The sequence below is a fragment of the Haemaphysalis longicornis genome, unplaced genomic scaffold (genome assembly GCF_048455015.1).
Source record: "Haemaphysalis longicornis isolate Haplotype H1 unplaced genomic scaffold, Haemaphysalis longicornis Haplotype H1 scaffold_2, whole genome shotgun sequence".
Lineage (NCBI taxonomy): Eukaryota > Metazoa > Arthropoda > Arachnida > Ixodida > Ixodidae > Haemaphysalis > Haemaphysalis longicornis.
The window spans coordinates 216,931,667-216,950,496 of NW_027526295.1; the positions used below are offsets into that span (position 1 = coordinate 216,931,667).

The window sequence follows — 18,830 nt, forward strand, 5'->3', positions numbered from 1 at the left end:
ACGTTGTCATATGCCCCTTTAATGTCCAAGAACGTAATCCATAATGGTCTATTCCTGCACGATGGTGGTGGTGATGATGATGATTGCTAGTCGTATCCGGGGTAATGACGTATGATCTTACAAAAAAAAATCAACTAACATATCTATGTTTTATACTTTTCGTTTAATACTAAGGCAACTATTATAGGACAGGCACAAAATACATTTTTTTCCGTTACAGGTGGCACCTGTCCTAGGCAATATTCCCCTCTCAGTTTTTCGTCCACCAGCATTCTAATCTTCTCTTCGTAGCCTCGGCCGCCTTGAAGTTAACTCCCTCTGTGCTACCCTAAATCCTAGGGCTTCTGGAAGCCGAATATTTCCCTCATGTAAATTTGGGTGGATACACTCGCATTCCAGCATTATGTGCCGCGTAGTTTCTGTTTGTTTTTCGCAGACCACGCGTACCCCATCATTTTGTGTATACTTCCCCGCAAAGCTCTCAAGCAACGCGCTCTAGCCTCTACATGGTGCAGCTCTGCAGCCTTGGCTGCAGTCCGGTGCGCACAGGTGTGGGCACCGGAACAGGAAACTGGATTCGTTATAAGCGGTACTTCATCGAAAGCGGATGTTATTTGCTGTCAATACACGACAGTGGGAACCACGAAACACTCAGAATAAAACGGGGCTTTGATTAAAGTGATTTCGTTATAACAGATTTCGTTATTTTTGAAGTGCTTTTTGCCTTGGCCCGTACTCCATCACGTGTGGTGTAAGGAGCGGGATAAAATTGGGGTGGAAGGAGGTCTTCGTAAAGAGAGCTTTTACGCTGGAGTCTGGCATATACACTAGATTGTGCGAATAAAACAAGGATGGTTTTGATCAGGGACAACTTCTTCATTCGCCCACGAGAGGGCACTACTTGTTGCTCATCATCACCACAGTGCAGGAAGTTTTTTTTCCTTGTTGGACATGAGGTGCTGCCCTAATTATGGGGTAACTGCGATCGTGATCTCATGCTTGTGCTTTAGATACAGCAACAATTCTTTCTCAATGTTCTTGATCTGTTGTTGGTGTTGTTGATTAAGTTTTATTGGGTCGGCAGGTGGTGTTGTGGGTTCTCTCCGTTTTTTTTTTTTTTTTTTTGTACAATTGTAAACGACACCTGGACGGCTCCGCTTGCAGTCGAGTTTGGCGCCTAAGCAATGGCTTTTACTCGTGAGTGCAGCGTTATTGAGTAATTTTAGCCGTTAGTTTACCGCGCCCATTTAACACATTGGTGGCCACTCTCAAAACATAGCGGCAGACATACCAGCGAGTTTCACCGGAAGCCTCTACTTCCGGACATCGGAAGGCCCACAGAAAGAGGGCGTCAACAGCGGAACAGCCGTGTTTCCCTTTAACGGAAAGCAAAAGCCAGAGAGAGCAACAACAAACAAGCCAGGAGGCGCTCTCCCCGAAGAAAACCGCCCAGCGCAGCGCGCCTCGCGGGTCCCCTTCGAAGGCAGGTCGCGCGCGCGCGCGCTCAAATTTGACCACAACCTGGCTGCTCGCCCGAGTGGAAACCCACTCTGCGCGAGAAAGAGCCGGTCGAGAGCCACCGCCGCAACCGCTACTACCGACTACCGATCGGCCAATTAATTATCCCGGCTCTCGCAATCGCGCGGAGCCGATTGGCGCGCTTTCGCTCCAATCGGCGCGCGCGCAGGGCGGAGCGTCATCGCCAATCCCCCCCTTTGCCGTCCCCCCCTTCGCGCCGGCGGCGCCGAGGCACGCGGTGCATGACGGGTAACGAGGCCGCAAGCACGCGCCGCGCGCGCCCGCGGAGTTGTTCGTAGTCTGCCACCGATGCAGTTGGGCGACTCACACCGCTACTTCGGCCGGCGATTTCCCCTCGGCTAGCTGCTTTCGGCGCACGCCCGCGCCGGCGACCCCATGTGATCCGCGCCCTGTGGATTGAGAACGGGAGTGTGTGTGCCGTGTACTGCTCGCCGTGCCTGGCGTTGACTGGCCTCCCGTGTGACTACTACCGTCGTGTGTTGTTCCCGACCGTGTTTGACCGACCGGTGGTTGCTTTTGCGGTGCGCGCTGTTTGGCTGCTGCGGCAGTTCCACGTTTGCCGTGCCCTGCCCCGGCGGTCGTCGACGTGGGTGGTGAAACGTCGCAGCGGTGCGTCTACCAGCGCCTTGGTTGTGTCGCTGGTGCTTCTTCCCAGTCGGCAACCCCCCCAGCTTCCAAAATTCGTGTCAAAAACCGCATCCCGCTTCCAGCCTTCCGGATGGAACACGAATCGGACGACATGGATGGCAGCATGGTGAGTATACGTTTGTTTTGCTATCGGCGCCTGATTTTGGGACGTACTGTCTTTCTTCGTCGGTTGTCAGTGGCCGAGCTTGATCGGTCCATCGTCGCTTTCGACGTTCGCGCACCTCCAGTTACCGCGTCGTCACGCGATGACGTGCGACGCATGCCGGCGCTTGGCAAATTTTGTAAATTCGTTGGACAATGGTTGCTGGCTCGCCGTGTCTCCGCTGTAGTTGTGTAGCACGCTGCGAAGAAGACGGGTGCTGCCAGTTCATCGCTGTGACCGGCAGCGCTGTAGCAAGGGTGACGCGCTTTGTATCTTTATCGGGCCTGTCCGAGGCGCATGTCGATATGAACTGTGATCAGGCAATGCGGCTGTTTTGATTCGGTCCGCCGAGAAGCTTCGACGTCCGTGCGCGACGGGCGTGCAATATGCGACCTGCTGTGTCGTGATCATGTTTGTCTTATCAAGTGGCACCTCCGTAGTGTAATCAGATATGATCTCGCGTTCTTTTGCTGCCAGGTTGTACAGGGGTCAGTGACGCAGCGCCGGTCATTTCTTTGTCGCCTTGAAGTGAAACGAGCTTAGTTTTTTTCGGCACGAAACTAGTGGGGCTTCTTCTGGAAAGCCCTTTCTGGCTCTTATCACTCGCCGGCTGAGTTTTGTGAGCTGCCCGGATGCTCTTCGTGGCAATTTTTTCAACTGCCATGTTTCTTCCTATTTTTTATATCGATTTTCCGTTAGGTGCAGGGGTTCAGAGGGTCCTGTAGTTGCGACTTGGGATGGGGGTAGAATCGTCTCGTACCACCTGTGACAACTTCTGTGGAAGTTTCTATTCCCAGAACATGCAATCAGTAACAAATCAGGCCTCCCGGCGATATTCCCCACTGGTTGTACCGCGCAGTACCAGTCAAGGACAACATCTGCAAGTTAAATTGTCCGATGTTTCGTAGCGAATCCGGAATGTTTCTGTTGACAGCAATACGCGTACTGTTGGCATCCCCTGACAAGGCACCCGTATTCAGACCACGAGCCGAATAAAATACGCGTTAAAGCAGTGCTTTGACTAGTCTGAATTGGTTTTTTTTTTTTTTTTTTGCTATCTTCAACCCATAGCCTCCTACATAGGAGGCTATGTTCAACCTGTCTAATCGCTGTCCGCATTTTAGTTCGTCAGTATCTTATGGAAATTTCGGTGGTTTTGGGCTCCGAAGCAACACCTGAGCTCGGAGGCACGCCACAGTAGTGGGCTTCTGAGTAATTTCGACCACGTGGGGTCCTTAAGCGTGCACCACAGTGTCCACGCGCGGACTTTCTCGGTTTTCGCCCCCATAGAAAGACAGCCGCCGTGGCCATGTTCGAGACCAGTCTTCCTGGGCGCAGTACCAGAGCGCCCTAGCCTCGTGAGCCTTCGGGGCTGGTACTTTTCACTGCCATAGGCGCCAATCACGATTCCGAGGGGATCCGTGTCGCTAGTAATATCTATATCCCAGTCTGGCTGTGGCAGGCATGAGAAGCACATGAAGGGAGCGGGGTAGGGCGCTTCCTTAATCGCCCTCACTCAGTCGCAGACATGCTCACATTGCGTTGTTATACTTAAACGGAATTCGTGAGGGCTGGTTTTTCTTTTTTTTTTTTTTTTCGCGTCAGCCTCTACAAAGGATTGTGTGACGTAGCGTGAACGAAATTTGAGGGCGGCTATTTGCTCACCCGCAGCCGACGTCCAATATTTTTTGTTGACCGCGATGTCTTACACGAGGTATGAGTAACAGGTGTGAGTAATCGGCAAGAGCGGACACACGACCATCCTCCGGAAATTGTCAGAAGCTCAGCTGCAGCTTCACGCACGTCGAACCACTGGCTGTGTTAATCTAACACTACTATTGCCATAGTGTTTCCCCGACCCAGGTTGCATGCGAAATTGCACGCTCATGCTGTTAATGAAGGCGTTCTCAGCTCTCGGATGCAGGAATTACTATCCCGCATTCGTTTCTAACCAGTAACGATAAAAAAAAAAAAATCGGCATTGACAGGGACTCTCAGTCGAGAAGGAAAGCACAGAAAGCGTGTGGGCCCCGTTGCTATCCAGATGCCTTCAGCTGGGCGCATCGTGGCGGGTCCCTATCGGTCAAAGTAAGGCCGATACCGCGAAGTGACTCCTCCGGGGTTTTCATCGACGCGCTATCCCCCGCTTCCTTCTCTTTAGCCTATCAGGAGGACTGAAGCACACTGTTCTTGAGAGCCTTGTTGTTTCGCGCGATAGCGCCTCCCTTCTCGCCCATGCCTTGCTCGCGAAGCCACTTTCGAATGGAAAATTGCTACAGTTGTACCGCGATGTTAGGGAACGCCAGCGGACACGCCTTGCGTCCTGAGGTTGTCGTAAAAATCATTCGGTGCCAGTTACAAGGCCATTTGAAATGGAAAGGTGTCGCCCTGTGATCGAAAGCTGCCAATCTATACATATACTAACGCTAGCTGTGCGAACACGACTTCTTCGAACACGATATGACTCGCGTGCGAGCGGAATATAATTTAACATAAAAAAAAAAAATAACCGTGCAACGCCAGTGTTGCCTGCAGGCAAGTGAATCCTGAGGGCGGAGATGCAGCTATCTTCTACTTGAGTAAGAACAATGGCGCGCATTTGCACAAGTTTCGCAGTCAACATCTATAAATGCAGGCGAAGTTGCTGGCAGGCACATGTAGCATTGTTGTGAGTGCGTGGGCACTTAGCGGCGATTCTAAGCAGCGCACGAGATAAAAAATTCTCGATCGTTTCGCCTTGTCAGTGAAACAGAATTAGCAGCTGGGTAGGGCAGCAAAGCGTTTTTACGCAACTACTGTAGACTTCCCGTAATGGAGGTTTGATGGATGTATGCAGTGGTACAGTTTATTTCTTTCGGCGTTCAAATTGACGTAACACTGCACTGCTGTGTCTCGGAAAATTCGGCACTGCTTCACTTCTATTCGTAAACATTGAGAGAGACTCCGCAACACTTTTCTAAATCCTAAATGCCTGCAGAATGTAGTCAACAACCCCACCCAATACTTAGGATAGGGGGTCGCAAAAGTTAATGCTTTACGCCCAGAAAGCTTCGCACCCTGCTAGGGCACGCGAGCACGATTCATCTCTAGACAAAAATACGGGCGCGCAATTACCAGCGCATTGGGATCAGTGCAGGCCCTTCAGTCCTTCGCAGTCCAAATGCAGAACTTTCTTAGAGAAGATTAATATTCGAGGAAGAAGTGAAAACACAATAGCCTTTAGAAGTCTTTCATATCAAGAAGAAAGGGGACCAGTGCTTCAGTGAGAATCGGTGGTACTGCGTACGAGTGAATTACATTTTCTGGAAGCGGCTCTTTGATTGCAGCTATCTCACCAGTGCTTTTTTGTGGTGATCTTCTGCGCATGCTACGGAGAATCTATGCGTATATACGTATGAGACGGTACCTCCAATAAAACTAGGTAGTTGCGTGTGAGCGCTTCTGTTTGTCTTCTTTCTGTCGTCCTTGTTAAATCGCGCTCCAAGTTTTACCAATAATGCGCCAACTTGCCCAACAGTCTGTGCTACTGCTCAAAAGATTTTTCTCTTTCCCGACTCTTGGCGTCCATTGAGCACTCGAATTACGTCATTGTATTAGAGAGCTTTAGCATAGCGTGCTCCGTCGGCTAACGCTACGGCGGCGGGTAGCGGGGCGCGACTGGGGAGAGCAAATTCGTCACGGTGGGGTGGATTAGTTCCGCGCGGCCTGCCTTCGCCATGCCCTCTCTTTCCCTCCGCCGAGGGGCAACCTCCTCGCCCTCCCCGCGCGCGCATGCGCAATCCGCTCCCGCTACCCGCTAACCTTAGCGTAGCGTACGGGAGCCGCTATGCTAAAACTCTCTATTGCAGCACTGTAGCGGCTATTGGCCGCTTCCTTGCTGTTGCAGGAAGAACTATAGCTTTGGCAATGCTTCCAAACGCGAAGGAGAGAGTGAAAGCGTTTCTCAAATGTGTTGCTGAGTCCCTTAAATGTGTAGTGAAACATTACATTTCATCAGCATTTCCCCACCCTTATCCTGATCTCATCCTGAACCTTCATTTTCAGACTCGCATGTGTTTACATAAATGATGAAATAGTCACAGTACGAAACAAATTTTTTTCGGACGTTTCGCCGAGGACTGTCCCTTCTCAGAGGTCTTTGAGAAAGGCAGGTCGCGGGCCGAAATGTCAGAACAACACTTTGCGTTTTTCGCAGTGGCAATCTAAACGTAAATTTAAGCTCATAACCGGGAACCTTCTTTTTATTTCTACTTATAATGTGGCCGTTACCATGTGTACGGGACGCCCCAGTGACTGAACCAATCGCCATGACATTGCATGCATCGTGCCTGATGTGCGCACTCCATGGAGAGAGAGGTTGCACATCAGGCCTCGGGGCTCATTCATGCTTCATGGTTTTCGGTATATTCTTCCTGACATGTTTATCCGCCCGCGGAGAAACTTTTCGTGATATTTCGAGTTACTGCTAATGCGAAATTGCACGACTTGCTAGCCGTCGTAATGGCCACATCATCGTACTGTTGTGTGGAATGAGGAGGTGGAGGAGGTAGCCTTTATTGCGGCAGGGAGACTCTACGTCAAGGGGGGGAAGTGGGAGTAGATTGGGACGTCTTAAATGCGGACAGTTCGACCCAGAACAGCTGGGCTCCTTGGGATGAGGAGAGCAGGCTCACGACTTCAAACTGCTCGCGCTATACCGCTTTTTAGAGAAAAATGTGCAATTAAAGCCAGCATGGAGGGTTCCAGTGTTCGAGGGTTGATGTAAAGAGAGGTTGTATTTGGAGGAGGCTTGAGGCGCGCGAAGGCGGGTGTGGTAGCGGTTGGTGGTGCTCTCGCTGCTACCGACGGACTCTGCATGACACGGCAGCAACAGTTGTGTTCCCGCTGCGTGCTTCGAACGTTAGCTTTACAGATCCAACAAACCATACCAGCCGTGTGGCCCTGTCCACGACCGCGGGCGACGGTGTGAGAGTAGGGTCGAGCTTGTTTCGCGCTGCGGGTTGCGTGCCGTGTGCCTGATTCCTTTGCTTCCCGCCTGCCTGGGGGAGGCAGGGAAGAGGTCGCCCGTGTCGCGTCGTTGATAAAGTCCCTGGATTAGCTATTCTAGGGACCTTAGTCCCTCAGCTCCCTGTCTGTAGCTTGGCCGTGGTTGCTCTCGCTGGCCGCGCATTCCCGGACGCTGCTCTCGTCCCCCTGGCGTTCTTGCTTACTTGTTACCGTGCCCGTCCTTCACAAGACGCTAAAACTCTTGAACGTGTTTCACTAGCGCCCACAGCTTCTTTTCCTCGCGCTTAATGGTTAGTTCCTGCTTGTTAGTAATTCAAAAGCATTATGCAATGATCGTATGTCCCACGAAGAGAAAGATCCGTAGCGTTGTGGGCAGCGGATGGTAACGAAAATCCCGTGCCATCATCTACAAAAAGAAAGATACTTGGGGCGAATAGGAATTGAGCCCATGGAAGCTGATGTGGCAGGCAACCGACTTAAGTGACTCCTGACTCTGGGAAAGTGACTCCTAAACAGTGACTTCCATATCGTAGCTATAAAACGCTTTTTGTTTAATATCCCCGCTTTAAAATTAACAGTATTTGCAATGGTAGTGGAGAGTCGTAGTAGACGGTCGCTTAACAATTGAATCGGACTCATGCAGGGCTCCCCGTAAGCTCGTCGAATAAGTCGTGCCTAGCCGTGAATAACAACAAATAAGTATCGTTACTCAAAATTTAGCAGTACTGGAAATATTGCTCAAAAATTAAAATGCTCTAAAACATTGTGAAGGAGGAGGAGGTCGATACAGAACTTCTGGTCTTACTAAAAAATTTCCTACGTTTTGCATCCCCCCTTCCCCCAATTTTTTTTACACCATCCTCGACTTTAGTACGCTGCCCCCCACCCCAGTGCCAGGCCTGCTCGCGTGACGCAGCACGTTTACAGTGCTCAATACTTGGACAGTACTCTTTCCTCCGAAGTTGGACGAAGGGTACATCGTAGATTATGATCGCCAAGTCGACTGCGGTTGGACCTTCATGAGGCTATAGGGTCGCATGCTACAGATTTTTCCCAAACAACGGGGTACAGCTGGATTCAGGATTTCTTTTTTATTTTCAGAGATTGGCATTTGTCCGAGATATATCTCTTAAGAAAATGTTTTAGTGCCAGCGCACTCCGCCCTTCGTAAAAGAAAAAAAAATGAATTTGGGGTCTTCAGCGCGGGAATACAGCACCATCGCAGGACGGTTTTCTTGAGCCATAAACAGCATGTCCTTGAAAGATATGGTCCATACATGGTCGCTATCGAAAGCCAAATTGGCCCTAGCGATAAACGGTATCCACCAATGGACCCTTGATGCAGTTAACATTTTATCAAATGCAGCAGTCGGCAGTGGTAATACGCTTCGCGCGAGTGACTTGCTCCGTCTTTATCGCACGAGCAAACCGATTCGGCCTGATTTGTGCCAAGCGTCGCCTGTTCGACCGTTTTTAGGAGTGGCGTACGTGGCAAAATAAGGTCGCTGCAGCCGGAAATCGCGTGCGCGGATAAGACCTCAGTTTGTGCTTGAGGGGTGGATGACAATTCGTGATGATTAGTACTGTGCGTGTGATAATCGGCCTTGTTGATGGATAGTATGCGTCACTCTGAAAAATTCCCCGGAGGCACTTAATTAAGTCTGCCCACGTGCTTTCAAGGCGAAAACCTGGCGATACTTTTTGACAGCTTAATCTTCACAGCCTCATCGCATTTGCGTCTCTTGCCTCGCTTTCGTTTCTCTGTCTTTTGAAGAAAATTACTTCGACCGGATTTTTTTTTTTTTTGCTATAAGTCGATCATGAATCTTTCTCCCCTTTCGTTTCTTCGTCTTATACGGCGCGAGTTGCGTGAGCAAGCAGACTGGCACACGCCACAGCTTCCCTAGAATCGGTTTCCCTATAGAATCGTGGCTGGTCCACCAGCTGCACGTGTCATGCGGCATGCACTATTCTGCAGCTTTTACGTTTCCAATTCACAGTTCTATGAATTTCGCAAACCTGGCACATTAGCGCCTCCAAGCTCTCCGGTTCCTTGTGTAGTAGCTCATTGACGCTACAGTGGAGTAACTCAGTTTGAAATAAAATTGGGTGAAGTTGGGTCTTGGAGGGACTCGAACCCAGGGCCGCCGGAATGCGAGACTAGGACACGTTCCTGACGCCACCACAGCTCAAGAGAGAGAGAGAGAGAGAGAGCTCTTTATTAGATGAAAGCAGAGAGGTCTGCCGCCATGTTCCCGCCTGTAATGCTACTTTGCGAGGATGTGGAGAAGGGAATAAAGGCCGTAAAGGAAGTACGGCGGAAGAGAGGGAAAAAAGGAGAGGTAAAAAAATGAGCACGAAGCTTTGCGTGGGGGACGTAAAAGTCCACATGGCAATCTAAAACTTCATATCCTCACCACTCTATCTGACTAAGGTGGACCGAGTGACTGCGTTGTGACATTCGATTTAGAAACGCGTTAGGGACAAGTACACGGCAACCTCCGTAAGTAATTTGAGTATTTCATTTACAGCAATGAGGTATCAAAATACATTCCCGCAAAGCATCCTTTTTGCTCGGCAATGCATGCGGTCGCGGGTATGGGACCTGCGTAATGATGGTAACGCCATCGTGCAGCATCCTTTGAAATGTGCGATTGTACGACGCTTCCTCAACAGATGACGCGCGAGCAGTGCGAACGTGGGTATGTAGCGGTCAGACGATAAGCCTAACGTTTCTCTTTGAGCTCTAATGACGTCAGCCGTTATCCGCAGCTTGGCGTACGAGTTTTGCGTCGCATGGCACGCCGTAAGGGCCAGCGCATGGCGGCTACGTCACGCTAAGCCTACATATAGGCCTCGCGAGGACGACTGGTCAAGCCTCCCCCCCTCTCCCTCTCCCTCTCTCTCTCTCATAGTAACGGAGAGACTAAACGGCGTGAATGGAAATGATGATGACAGTGAGAGGATAAGGTGTTCGCGTATTTTCTGTTTTTTTGGAATGAGTGAACGGTGGTAGAGACATGGCTTAGTGTTGGTGTATACTGTTTTAACCAGTTCTAGTTATTTTGTCAGAACCTCTGTTATTCCCCCCTGTAATCCCCTCGTACGCTTCCCCGTGGCTGGGGTAACTGATGTTCATGTGGCTTACCCGGTCCCCATCATGCAGCTTTTTCATCCATTGTAGTCGGACATCGGTTCGATCTCTGTTGTATAACCATCTTAAAGGTGAATTGGTCCTGAAAATATGGAGTTGATCGCGTGGGCGCCCCTCGAAATTGAACTCTGAGGCAGGTACTGTGATATGCCGTTGGACGGCTTCCTTTTTTTCTTTTTGCGCGGAAATTGTTTGGTGACCCCATGCAAAAATCCGTCCGTCACGTCCGTCAGACTCTTGGTACATTTCAGTTGCACGAAAAAGTGCTTTAATAGAATACCCTAGGGCCTTCGTATTTTCATGTAAGGCCTCTTATATACTGCGGGAGGGAGGGAGAGAGAGAGAACTTTATTGCATAACAGCCAGTAACCCTAGACGTCGGCCAAGAGCCCTTGGGGTCTAGCAGCGTCTTCGACCAGCTAAATGGCCGGACTTGATCGGCTTGGTCGGAGCTGGGCAGTACGGTCTCCCATTGCTCTACATTAGCGATGTTGCGACCTAACCGTAACGTTGTCGCCTTGGGACATGCCCACAGCATGTGTGCTAGGTCTGCCCTGTCCTTACACCGGTGGCACTTGTCGAATATTGCCCGGGGTAACAGTGACTGTACGCAACCGGGTTGGGGTAAGAGTTCGTTTGCAGAAGTCGCCAAGCCACGGATTTCCATTTATTGAGGGTAGGATGGGATGGAGGAAAGCGGGCCCGCCTCAGCCTGTAGAGATTAGTGATGTCGTGTAGGACGCGAGCCCATCCCTGCCCGACCAGCGAAGTGAATGAGCGCTGTTGCCGTCACCAGCTCGGTAAAAAAATATTCTCGAGCGGCGTCGTGCACGCAGAAAAAAAAATGGTTTCCCCGCAATGCATTTCCGTACAATGGTGATGCCTACTTTAAAGGAGCTATGGAAAGAATACGTATTTCCCGGCAATGCCCAATCTGGAGTTTCTTATTTCTTTTTTATTATTGTCGTGCGTGGCGAAGTCGATAGGCATTGCGTTGCAACAGTAGATCAACAACCCTATTAGGTGAAAGGTAGCACCGCACAACGTATTTGCCCGTTCTCCGGGTGTTCTTTTAACATCACTACACCTTGTCTACTCCGAGTACCAAACCGCTTTCATGGCTACAGAAAAAGGTGCAGAGTATAGGAAAGCTATACATTGTCCTCGCAGTGCATTTATGAGTTTATTTTCTTAATCCTTTACGCGCTGCCTCACGCCTTATACACGCCTTACACGCATAGTGCACACGTAGGCCCGGCTCACCTGTTACCGTTGTTGAGCTAGATGTGCGTGACCTGAAGGATAAGACACCTTCGAGGTACAAATAAAGCCCACGGAGTCCTCCGTACAAACTTTATATCCTTTATAGAGCCATTGGAGTGGGCACCCCTAGAAGAGGGCGAAGCCTTTTATCACAAGAACTGCCCGCTCAGCTAGTACGCATGATGGTCCACCATCCTGAGTAGCCGACAGTAGGAAATGGATATAATGCATCTCCGTCTCACTCTCTATCAATCGCTCTCGATGCACAAAAAAAAAAGAAAAAAAAAAGAGGTGGGGGTGTGACAGAGTGACCACGGATCATCGCACGCCGGCTTATACCGAACGAAGGTGGCGTTTACAGCAGGAAAGAAAATGTCTCAACCCTGCACGATTAACACAAAAAGCCTGATACCTGGAGCAGGGCACCTCTAAGCCCAAAGCGCTGTCCCAGTGTTTGAGGACCTCGAGAACATCGGCGTCGCAACGAAATTGTAGCCGTCTCCTTAGCGCGACAATAAAGTTCATTGTCTGACAACAAAGTTCATTGTCTGTCCTTAGCGCGTACCGCGCACTCTTTACTCTCGCTTTGAAGCAGGACTCGATTGTATTTCCTTTTTGTCTACTATTCTTAGAACACCTACTGTCTTTTTCACCCTTCCCCTTTCCCACAGAATAGCATGTCCGCAAACCTCTCCTTGTCTTCCCCCGCAAAAAACAGCCCCCCCCCCCCCCTCTCTCTCTCTCTCTCTCTCTCTCTCTCTCTCTCTCTCTCTCTCTCTCTCTCTCTCTCTCTCTCTCTCTCTCTCTCTCTCTCTCTCTCTCTCTCTCTCTCTCTCTGTCTGTCTGTCTGTCTGTCTGTCTGTCTGTCTGCATGAGCGTCACGTAAATGATGTTAATGTTCTCTGAATACATTTGGGCGTGTTCGCTTCCGGAACCGACGCTGTCCGCGTTTACTTACAGGGCTTTTCGACCAGGGCAACAGGGTAGGTTCACGCATGCGACAGCTGTGCAACGCTCGTTCCTGTGCCCTGTGTCCTTAGCATTTTAGCGCCACAATTAAGACTGCAGCAGTGTACCGGATGCTTTGGCAACGCCAGTCTCGGCTACTCGTCGTGTTCGTCGTCGTGGCGCGGGTCCGACCGCACTGTGACGTTTAGCGCCGACGAGGCCGCGTTGTTTGCGGCCACGAGGCTGTTGATATCGGACGAGGGCATTTGGCATTGCGCTATTTGCTTCTTGTTGCCTCCATCTCTCTCGCCCTCCCTTCTTTCCCACTGATTTCTCTTTTTTCACGCGCACGCTATCTCTGACAGCGCGTCTAGGCACGAAAGAGTTGACGAAATGTTTTTCTGCGCGGCTGGTTTCACGCTGTGCGCAAGCTTCGCTGGAACAACTGCCAATAGAGTGGCTTTCGTAAGGCTTGACTTTTCGTACAGCTCATTCGACATTTCTAGTTTTTTTTTTTTTTTGTAGCTGTCTTGGATTTATCCGAGTCTGGGGCATCGTTTTCCATGCGATAGTCTACTAATAGTAAACATTTCACCATGGGAAACTCCAGTTTTCTGTATATATGAGTCAGTAAATAGATTCCTCGAAGAGGCTTTGTTGACGCTCGAAAGCTTGGCGAATCTGCTAGAGCATTTGAAGTAGAGTTTAGGACAGTTTTTCAAAGCTGCCTAATATTGCAATGTCGTTAGCGTTCAATAGAAACACGTGTTCATTTAAGGCTGCTAATCTCTGAAGAGAATACCGATTAGTAACGAAAGAGCTTGGTTTGCGCAAAAAAAAAAAAAATGCTCTGCTCAGGATATCCCCCTCCCACAAGCGCCGCCTTTCCCCTTACCTTGCCACCGATTATACTGTGTTTTCCCAAGTGTTATTCCGGAATCCAAGAGCTTCGATATCATCCCATCGAAGCTCCTCACAACAATGATATCTTTGCTATAGTGGGAGCAATTGTGCTAGGACGGACTGAAAGAAACGACCTTGCACTGCGCGCTGCAATTAATCCGAAGCCCCCTCCCTCCACTACTCCGCGCATCTGAAGGCCACCGGAAAAATTTCGCCCGCAATTGTAACTTGGCTAAGTAGGCTTGGCCGCAGGAATACTTGGTACATCAGCCGTCAGTATCGCAGTGTTGGGACTGTGATGCAGATGACGCAATCACTGCGTGTTCATTCCAGTACTGCGGAATGTATATATAATTTGAGTGAGGAGCCCAACTGGAACGATAGGGCTACCGCGAAAAGTGACCGTAAAGTTCCTGAACGTCGTACCTCCGTCTCTTCGAGGTCAGCGTCCCCGCGATGACGAGTTCCGGTGCCTTCTCGCCCTTTCAGTGACCAGTCAGTCTCCTCCGCCGTCTGTCCGTTTCACTGCTGGGCTTCCTTTTTGTTTGTTCGAATGTGAACTTCCTGTATATAGTATACAGGAAACTCTTACGTTACTGGGGCAAACATACATAATAAATCAAGTAATGACGTCGTCTTCAGTCCTCTCTGCCTATAACTCGTGGAGATTGTAGCCGCTAGTGAGGTATTTCCGGAAAGGAAGTCAATACGCAGGCGGCCCGAGGAAGCTCCGCTCAAGGTTATCTGTGTGACGCTCCAGTTGCGTAGGCGGGCTTACTCTCCGAACGGCTTCAACAGCACTGCTCGGAACTACTGAGGCGAGGTGTTAGTTTCCCCTGGACTCATTGAAGCCTGTGTTGCTAAGAGAACAGCCTCACCGTTTGAATTTGGCTTCGCTGAGAGCTCAAATTTGCTGCTAGCTACGACTTTTTAAGCCAATCGGTCTGCGAAAGCTGCAGCGTCGGCACCGCTCGGCGAACGTTGGGGGTGCTTGCTGGGGAAGAGGTCACATTAACTATTGACGAAGCGATTTATTGCAACGAAACCGGAAATTGCGCGCGCACAGAGAGAGAGAGAGAGAGAGAGAGAGAGAGAGAGAGAGAGAGAGAGAGAGAGAGAGAGAGAGAGAGAGGTACTCAGCTTTTAAGAAACAGTTCAGTAGGATCCCCAATTTGGCCTGAGGCACGTCGGTGGAGGAATGTTGTTAATTGACCGCTTTCACATTGGATAATTGGCACTGATACAGTCTGGTTTAATCCGTCGTCTTTGTCGGATGCTGCCCGCGCGTGGCGCGAAATCATGAAGCTTGCTTCACGACGGGGAAGCTTCCAGGGAGTGAGCAAGCGATTTCTCAGTCTGCGGCCGGTCAGGCCGGCCGTCGTCTCCTCCCGGTCGGCTTGCCTGCGAAGCTTCGGAAACTGCGCGTACGTTTCGCGGAAAGACGGCTACTGCTGCTCCGTTCGATTTCCACCGCTCTCGAATTCTGCCCGATTCCTCGCCCATTTGTCCGCCCTCTCTCCTCTTTCAGCTTCGCGCGAAACTTCGCTTTCTGTCTTCGACGACACGCACACTTGTTGCTGCCCTCTTTCCCAGCGCGGGCCGGCGTGCGTGCGTGTAAGTGGCGGCGGCGGCGGCGCGGCAATAATAGCAATCGTCGTCGTCGTAGTAAGCCGGCAGAATTTAATAACCGCACAAAGCGAGGAGCGAAGCTGTTCGCGCGAGCGCTGGCGTGATTCATTCTTGTGGCAGGTCCGGTCGGGGCCGCCGTTATCAAGGTCTTTCTCGCAACGGCACCTCTCTATCGAGTTCGGCGGCGCCGCGCCGTGTTTATAATGGCTGAGCGGACTATGTAATGGAGTGTATACATCGGAGACCGTCTGCGGGGACCGAACGCAAGTGGGCGCTGGCTTCGCTCGATCTGTTGATCTTATTTTGTCGCTCTCCTCGATTGAACTGCAGGCGTGATTGTCTATCTGATAAATGCTACTGCGTATCCTTCCCACGGCGCTTTTGTTTTTGTAACGCTTTCGCCGCACTTCGCCCCCCGACTGTGATGCGAATGCGCTTTTCCTCATCGCGTAGGCGCGTCGATTCTCTCCGTGGCTTTGCATATATCGTTCCGTGACGCGATTCACTTTACGAGCGTTCGTTATTTCTCTCGTGTACTGCCTTGTCCCGTTGGCCTTGTGATTCTAAATGTCGCAGCGTGCGGCGGAAGTAAGGATTATGTCGATCTTCTCACGTTTGCTTTTTTGCGTCTATCGGATAAGGGAGGGGTGTAAACGGATCAGAGAAACCGTTTCCACATCTCTTTGTTTCTCATTACTTGGGAACGAAATTCATCCCTGTTTTTAAACTCCAATACGTTCAGCTGCATACAGGCTTGCGTTGTCGCTTTCCATTTTGTCTGCATGTTCGAAGCGTTTCTCTTGCCAGCTTCTATGGTTCGTACACCGGGTGACCTTGTTTCGATTTCGAGGTCGCGCTGGCAGTTCTCAGCGGCGGTGGCGGCGCGTTTGATGGATTTCAAGATCGCCGATCGGCGCGCGAGATGGAGAGGAGGCCAACGGCTTATCCGGAAGCCAGTTCGCGGCCACTGTTGCCGTGCAGCAGCCACCTTTGTGTGCCTATTTTCAATCCCCTGCGGAAATTGAGCAAGACCGGGCCTATGACGTGACGCCGGGAGGCCTTGCGTGTGTGCAGTTGTACATGGTCTGGGGAGCTCACAAACGAAGCCGGCTTGTTCGTTCCTGAGGGAATGTCTGTCGACGACGACTCGTGCTGCATTGCGCGCTTCAGGTTACAAGTGCGATGACTTGGATTGCTATTCTTTCTACTGCTTCCCTACTATACTGCCGTCTTTTTTACAACCAATAACACAGACATCCGCCTCACCCTATTTATGAGGTGAAACTGGTTAACATATTTTGAGCCTTGGTGGTTAACGAGCCGAAGATGAACCTTGGATATCTGGATCCGTCCGGCTTGATTTAGGCAACTTGGAGCAGTTTGGTGGGCCCCAAACGTTTTGCAGGTAACCTATATGTGCTTCATCCGTTTAACTCAGCCGCCGGGACCTTCACCTGTGGCGGGAATTTAAAATACAGTATCGCACCTGCTGCAATCGTAGGTTACTCCTCGGGAAGTGCTGTATACGTGGAAAGTGCTGTACTAAACCGCAGTTACTCAGACACGGCCTCGCGACAACAGTTTTGAAATTGCCGCCTTCGGAGCGGACCCGAGCACCAGTGGTACCGGAAAACCTTTCTGCGCAGCTCCGACGGAGCACTGTGTGGCCTCCTTTGCGATGTTCGCTCATCGCGGGACCGTTCCGCGTCGCGTTTCTTCGCCCTCGCGTGGGTAACACGCGGAGGCGGACGTCTTCGCCTATATGGGTTCACCGAAACGCTGTTTGCATCCCATGCAGTCCCGTATATATGTGGGGGTCGCCGAAGGGCGGCACTGAATCTTCGGGGATCGGACTTGTAAAACACGGTTTTCTTCTTCTTCTCGAATTCCGTATATCTAAACATCCGCTTTTTCGTGCCCCGGTGCCCTAGATTTTAGTCTTCGTGAAATCTACCGTACAAGGCGTGCAAGGACTGTGCAATCATCACGCACCCCGTCTAGTGGTCTCTTGAGCTTCCGAAAACTGGGGTCACCGTAATGAAACGTCTCTTAATTAAGCGGACCATGGTCCCATCGCTGATGCCAGTCTTAAACGCAGCTGAACACTTCCGACAAGCGCTTCCACTCTTTCCTTCGCGTCTGGAAGCTCTGCGAAAGCTATAGTTGTCGCCAGCACGTAGCGGCATTGCGTCAGTTGCTCGTCGCAGCAGACACGCCTTCCGTTTCCGCTTTGCTTTTGTCGTTTTCTGTTTAAAGTGGCTGTCGAATGTGTTCATTGCTTCAATTGAATGAAAGCCTGTCAATAGCCGCTACACTGCTGTGTTGCCGTAATTCTAGCCCTAGAAGAACGCAAAGAGAGGGAAAGAGATTAAAAACTTTTCAACAAGTTTCTATCTTATCTGATGGGCATAGAGCAGCAATTTTTGGCTGAGGTAATTTGCGACCCCTAACCTACTTACTGGATGTGTTTTTGATTACGTTCTACGAGCATGTAAAATTTCGAAAAAAAAAAGTGTTGCAGGGTCCCTTAAGCGGACCACGGTTCACGGTTGTGTCGCTTATGGCAGTCTTCGTAAATATAATGAGTAGAATCTTGATTTCCTCATTCATGTGAAGACCCGAGCGCCTTTGCTGAAGCTGTGGGCATTGCTTTTGAGAATTTAGTAGTGCTGCCGCACTGCTGAGACGTATGCATAGGGCGACTGATTTTTCCCCTTTGCAAGCTTATAGTTTGCATAAATGCATCTTGCTTTAGTGTTTCCGTAATGGGATAATTCATTCGTGTTGGCTTTTTAATTTACATATCGCGCTTTATCTTCGTACTGCATTTAACTACTACCACAAGGCGGCGAGCGCAGCATTACTTAAGCCTAACCTCTTGAGTTCGATTAAGTGATCATCTCTCTCACCACGCGGGTAAGGCGTAAAAGGTTGGTCCATTTGGAAGGTCGCAAATATCAACGGAATTCTCAGTGTCGGTGAGTTTTACGGAAGAAACCGTGGGATAACATCATACCAGTTACTCTAAACCGTATTCCTGGTCGGACAGGTGCAGCGGTGGATGCGAGCACGTATGTGCGTAACGTCGCCTATATTGCTCCGTTTGCGGAGCGCAAATTGTTTGCCTCTTCGTCTCTTTCCTTACCCACGTCGGGCGAATAGTTTCCTTCCGTGTGGATTGCTATGGAGGAGCGCGGGGTCATTTGTTGACAGAATTAAGGGCCAGAAGGTCGTGTCGTGTACTCGGAAAGCGAGGGAAGCCAGAATCTGATTTCCGACCGGGCCGCGAAGTCCTTTCCTCTTCATATAAGGCCACCGTCCCCCCAATTCGCCTCCTCACGTGGGCATGCCGAGGGGGAGGGCGAACTCGGAGAAAGTATTGCTGGAGCGCGGGAAGCGGGGGAGGAGGTGGACGTGATAAGGGGTTCCTTCGCCGCCGAGGGGAGCATCGCGAATGGCGTGACTCACCGTCTAGATGACCCACTTCATCGCCTGCCGCCCGCCAACTTGTCTGGGTGCGTTAAAATCCACGCAGGATCCCCCTCGTTCTTGCGTCTCCTCTTGACGACGCGTGTGCGGCACGCCGGCTACTCTCAC

At 50.6% G+C, this 18,830-nt stretch overlaps 1 pseudogene across 1 annotated transcript in view; it reads left to right on the top strand.

Moving 5' to 3' along the window:
* Window positions 1-1,728: 1,728 nt before the first annotated feature.
* The window catches only part of LOC144169900 (uncharacterized), a 235,901-nt pseudogene continuing 218,799 nt past the window's right edge, over window positions 1,729-18,830 (top strand). The window contains exon 1 of the transcript XR_013322536.1: window positions 1,729-2,293. The product of XR_013322536.1 is annotated as an uncharacterized LOC144169900 (transcript). The remainder of the gene's footprint in view (window positions 2,294-18,830) is intronic.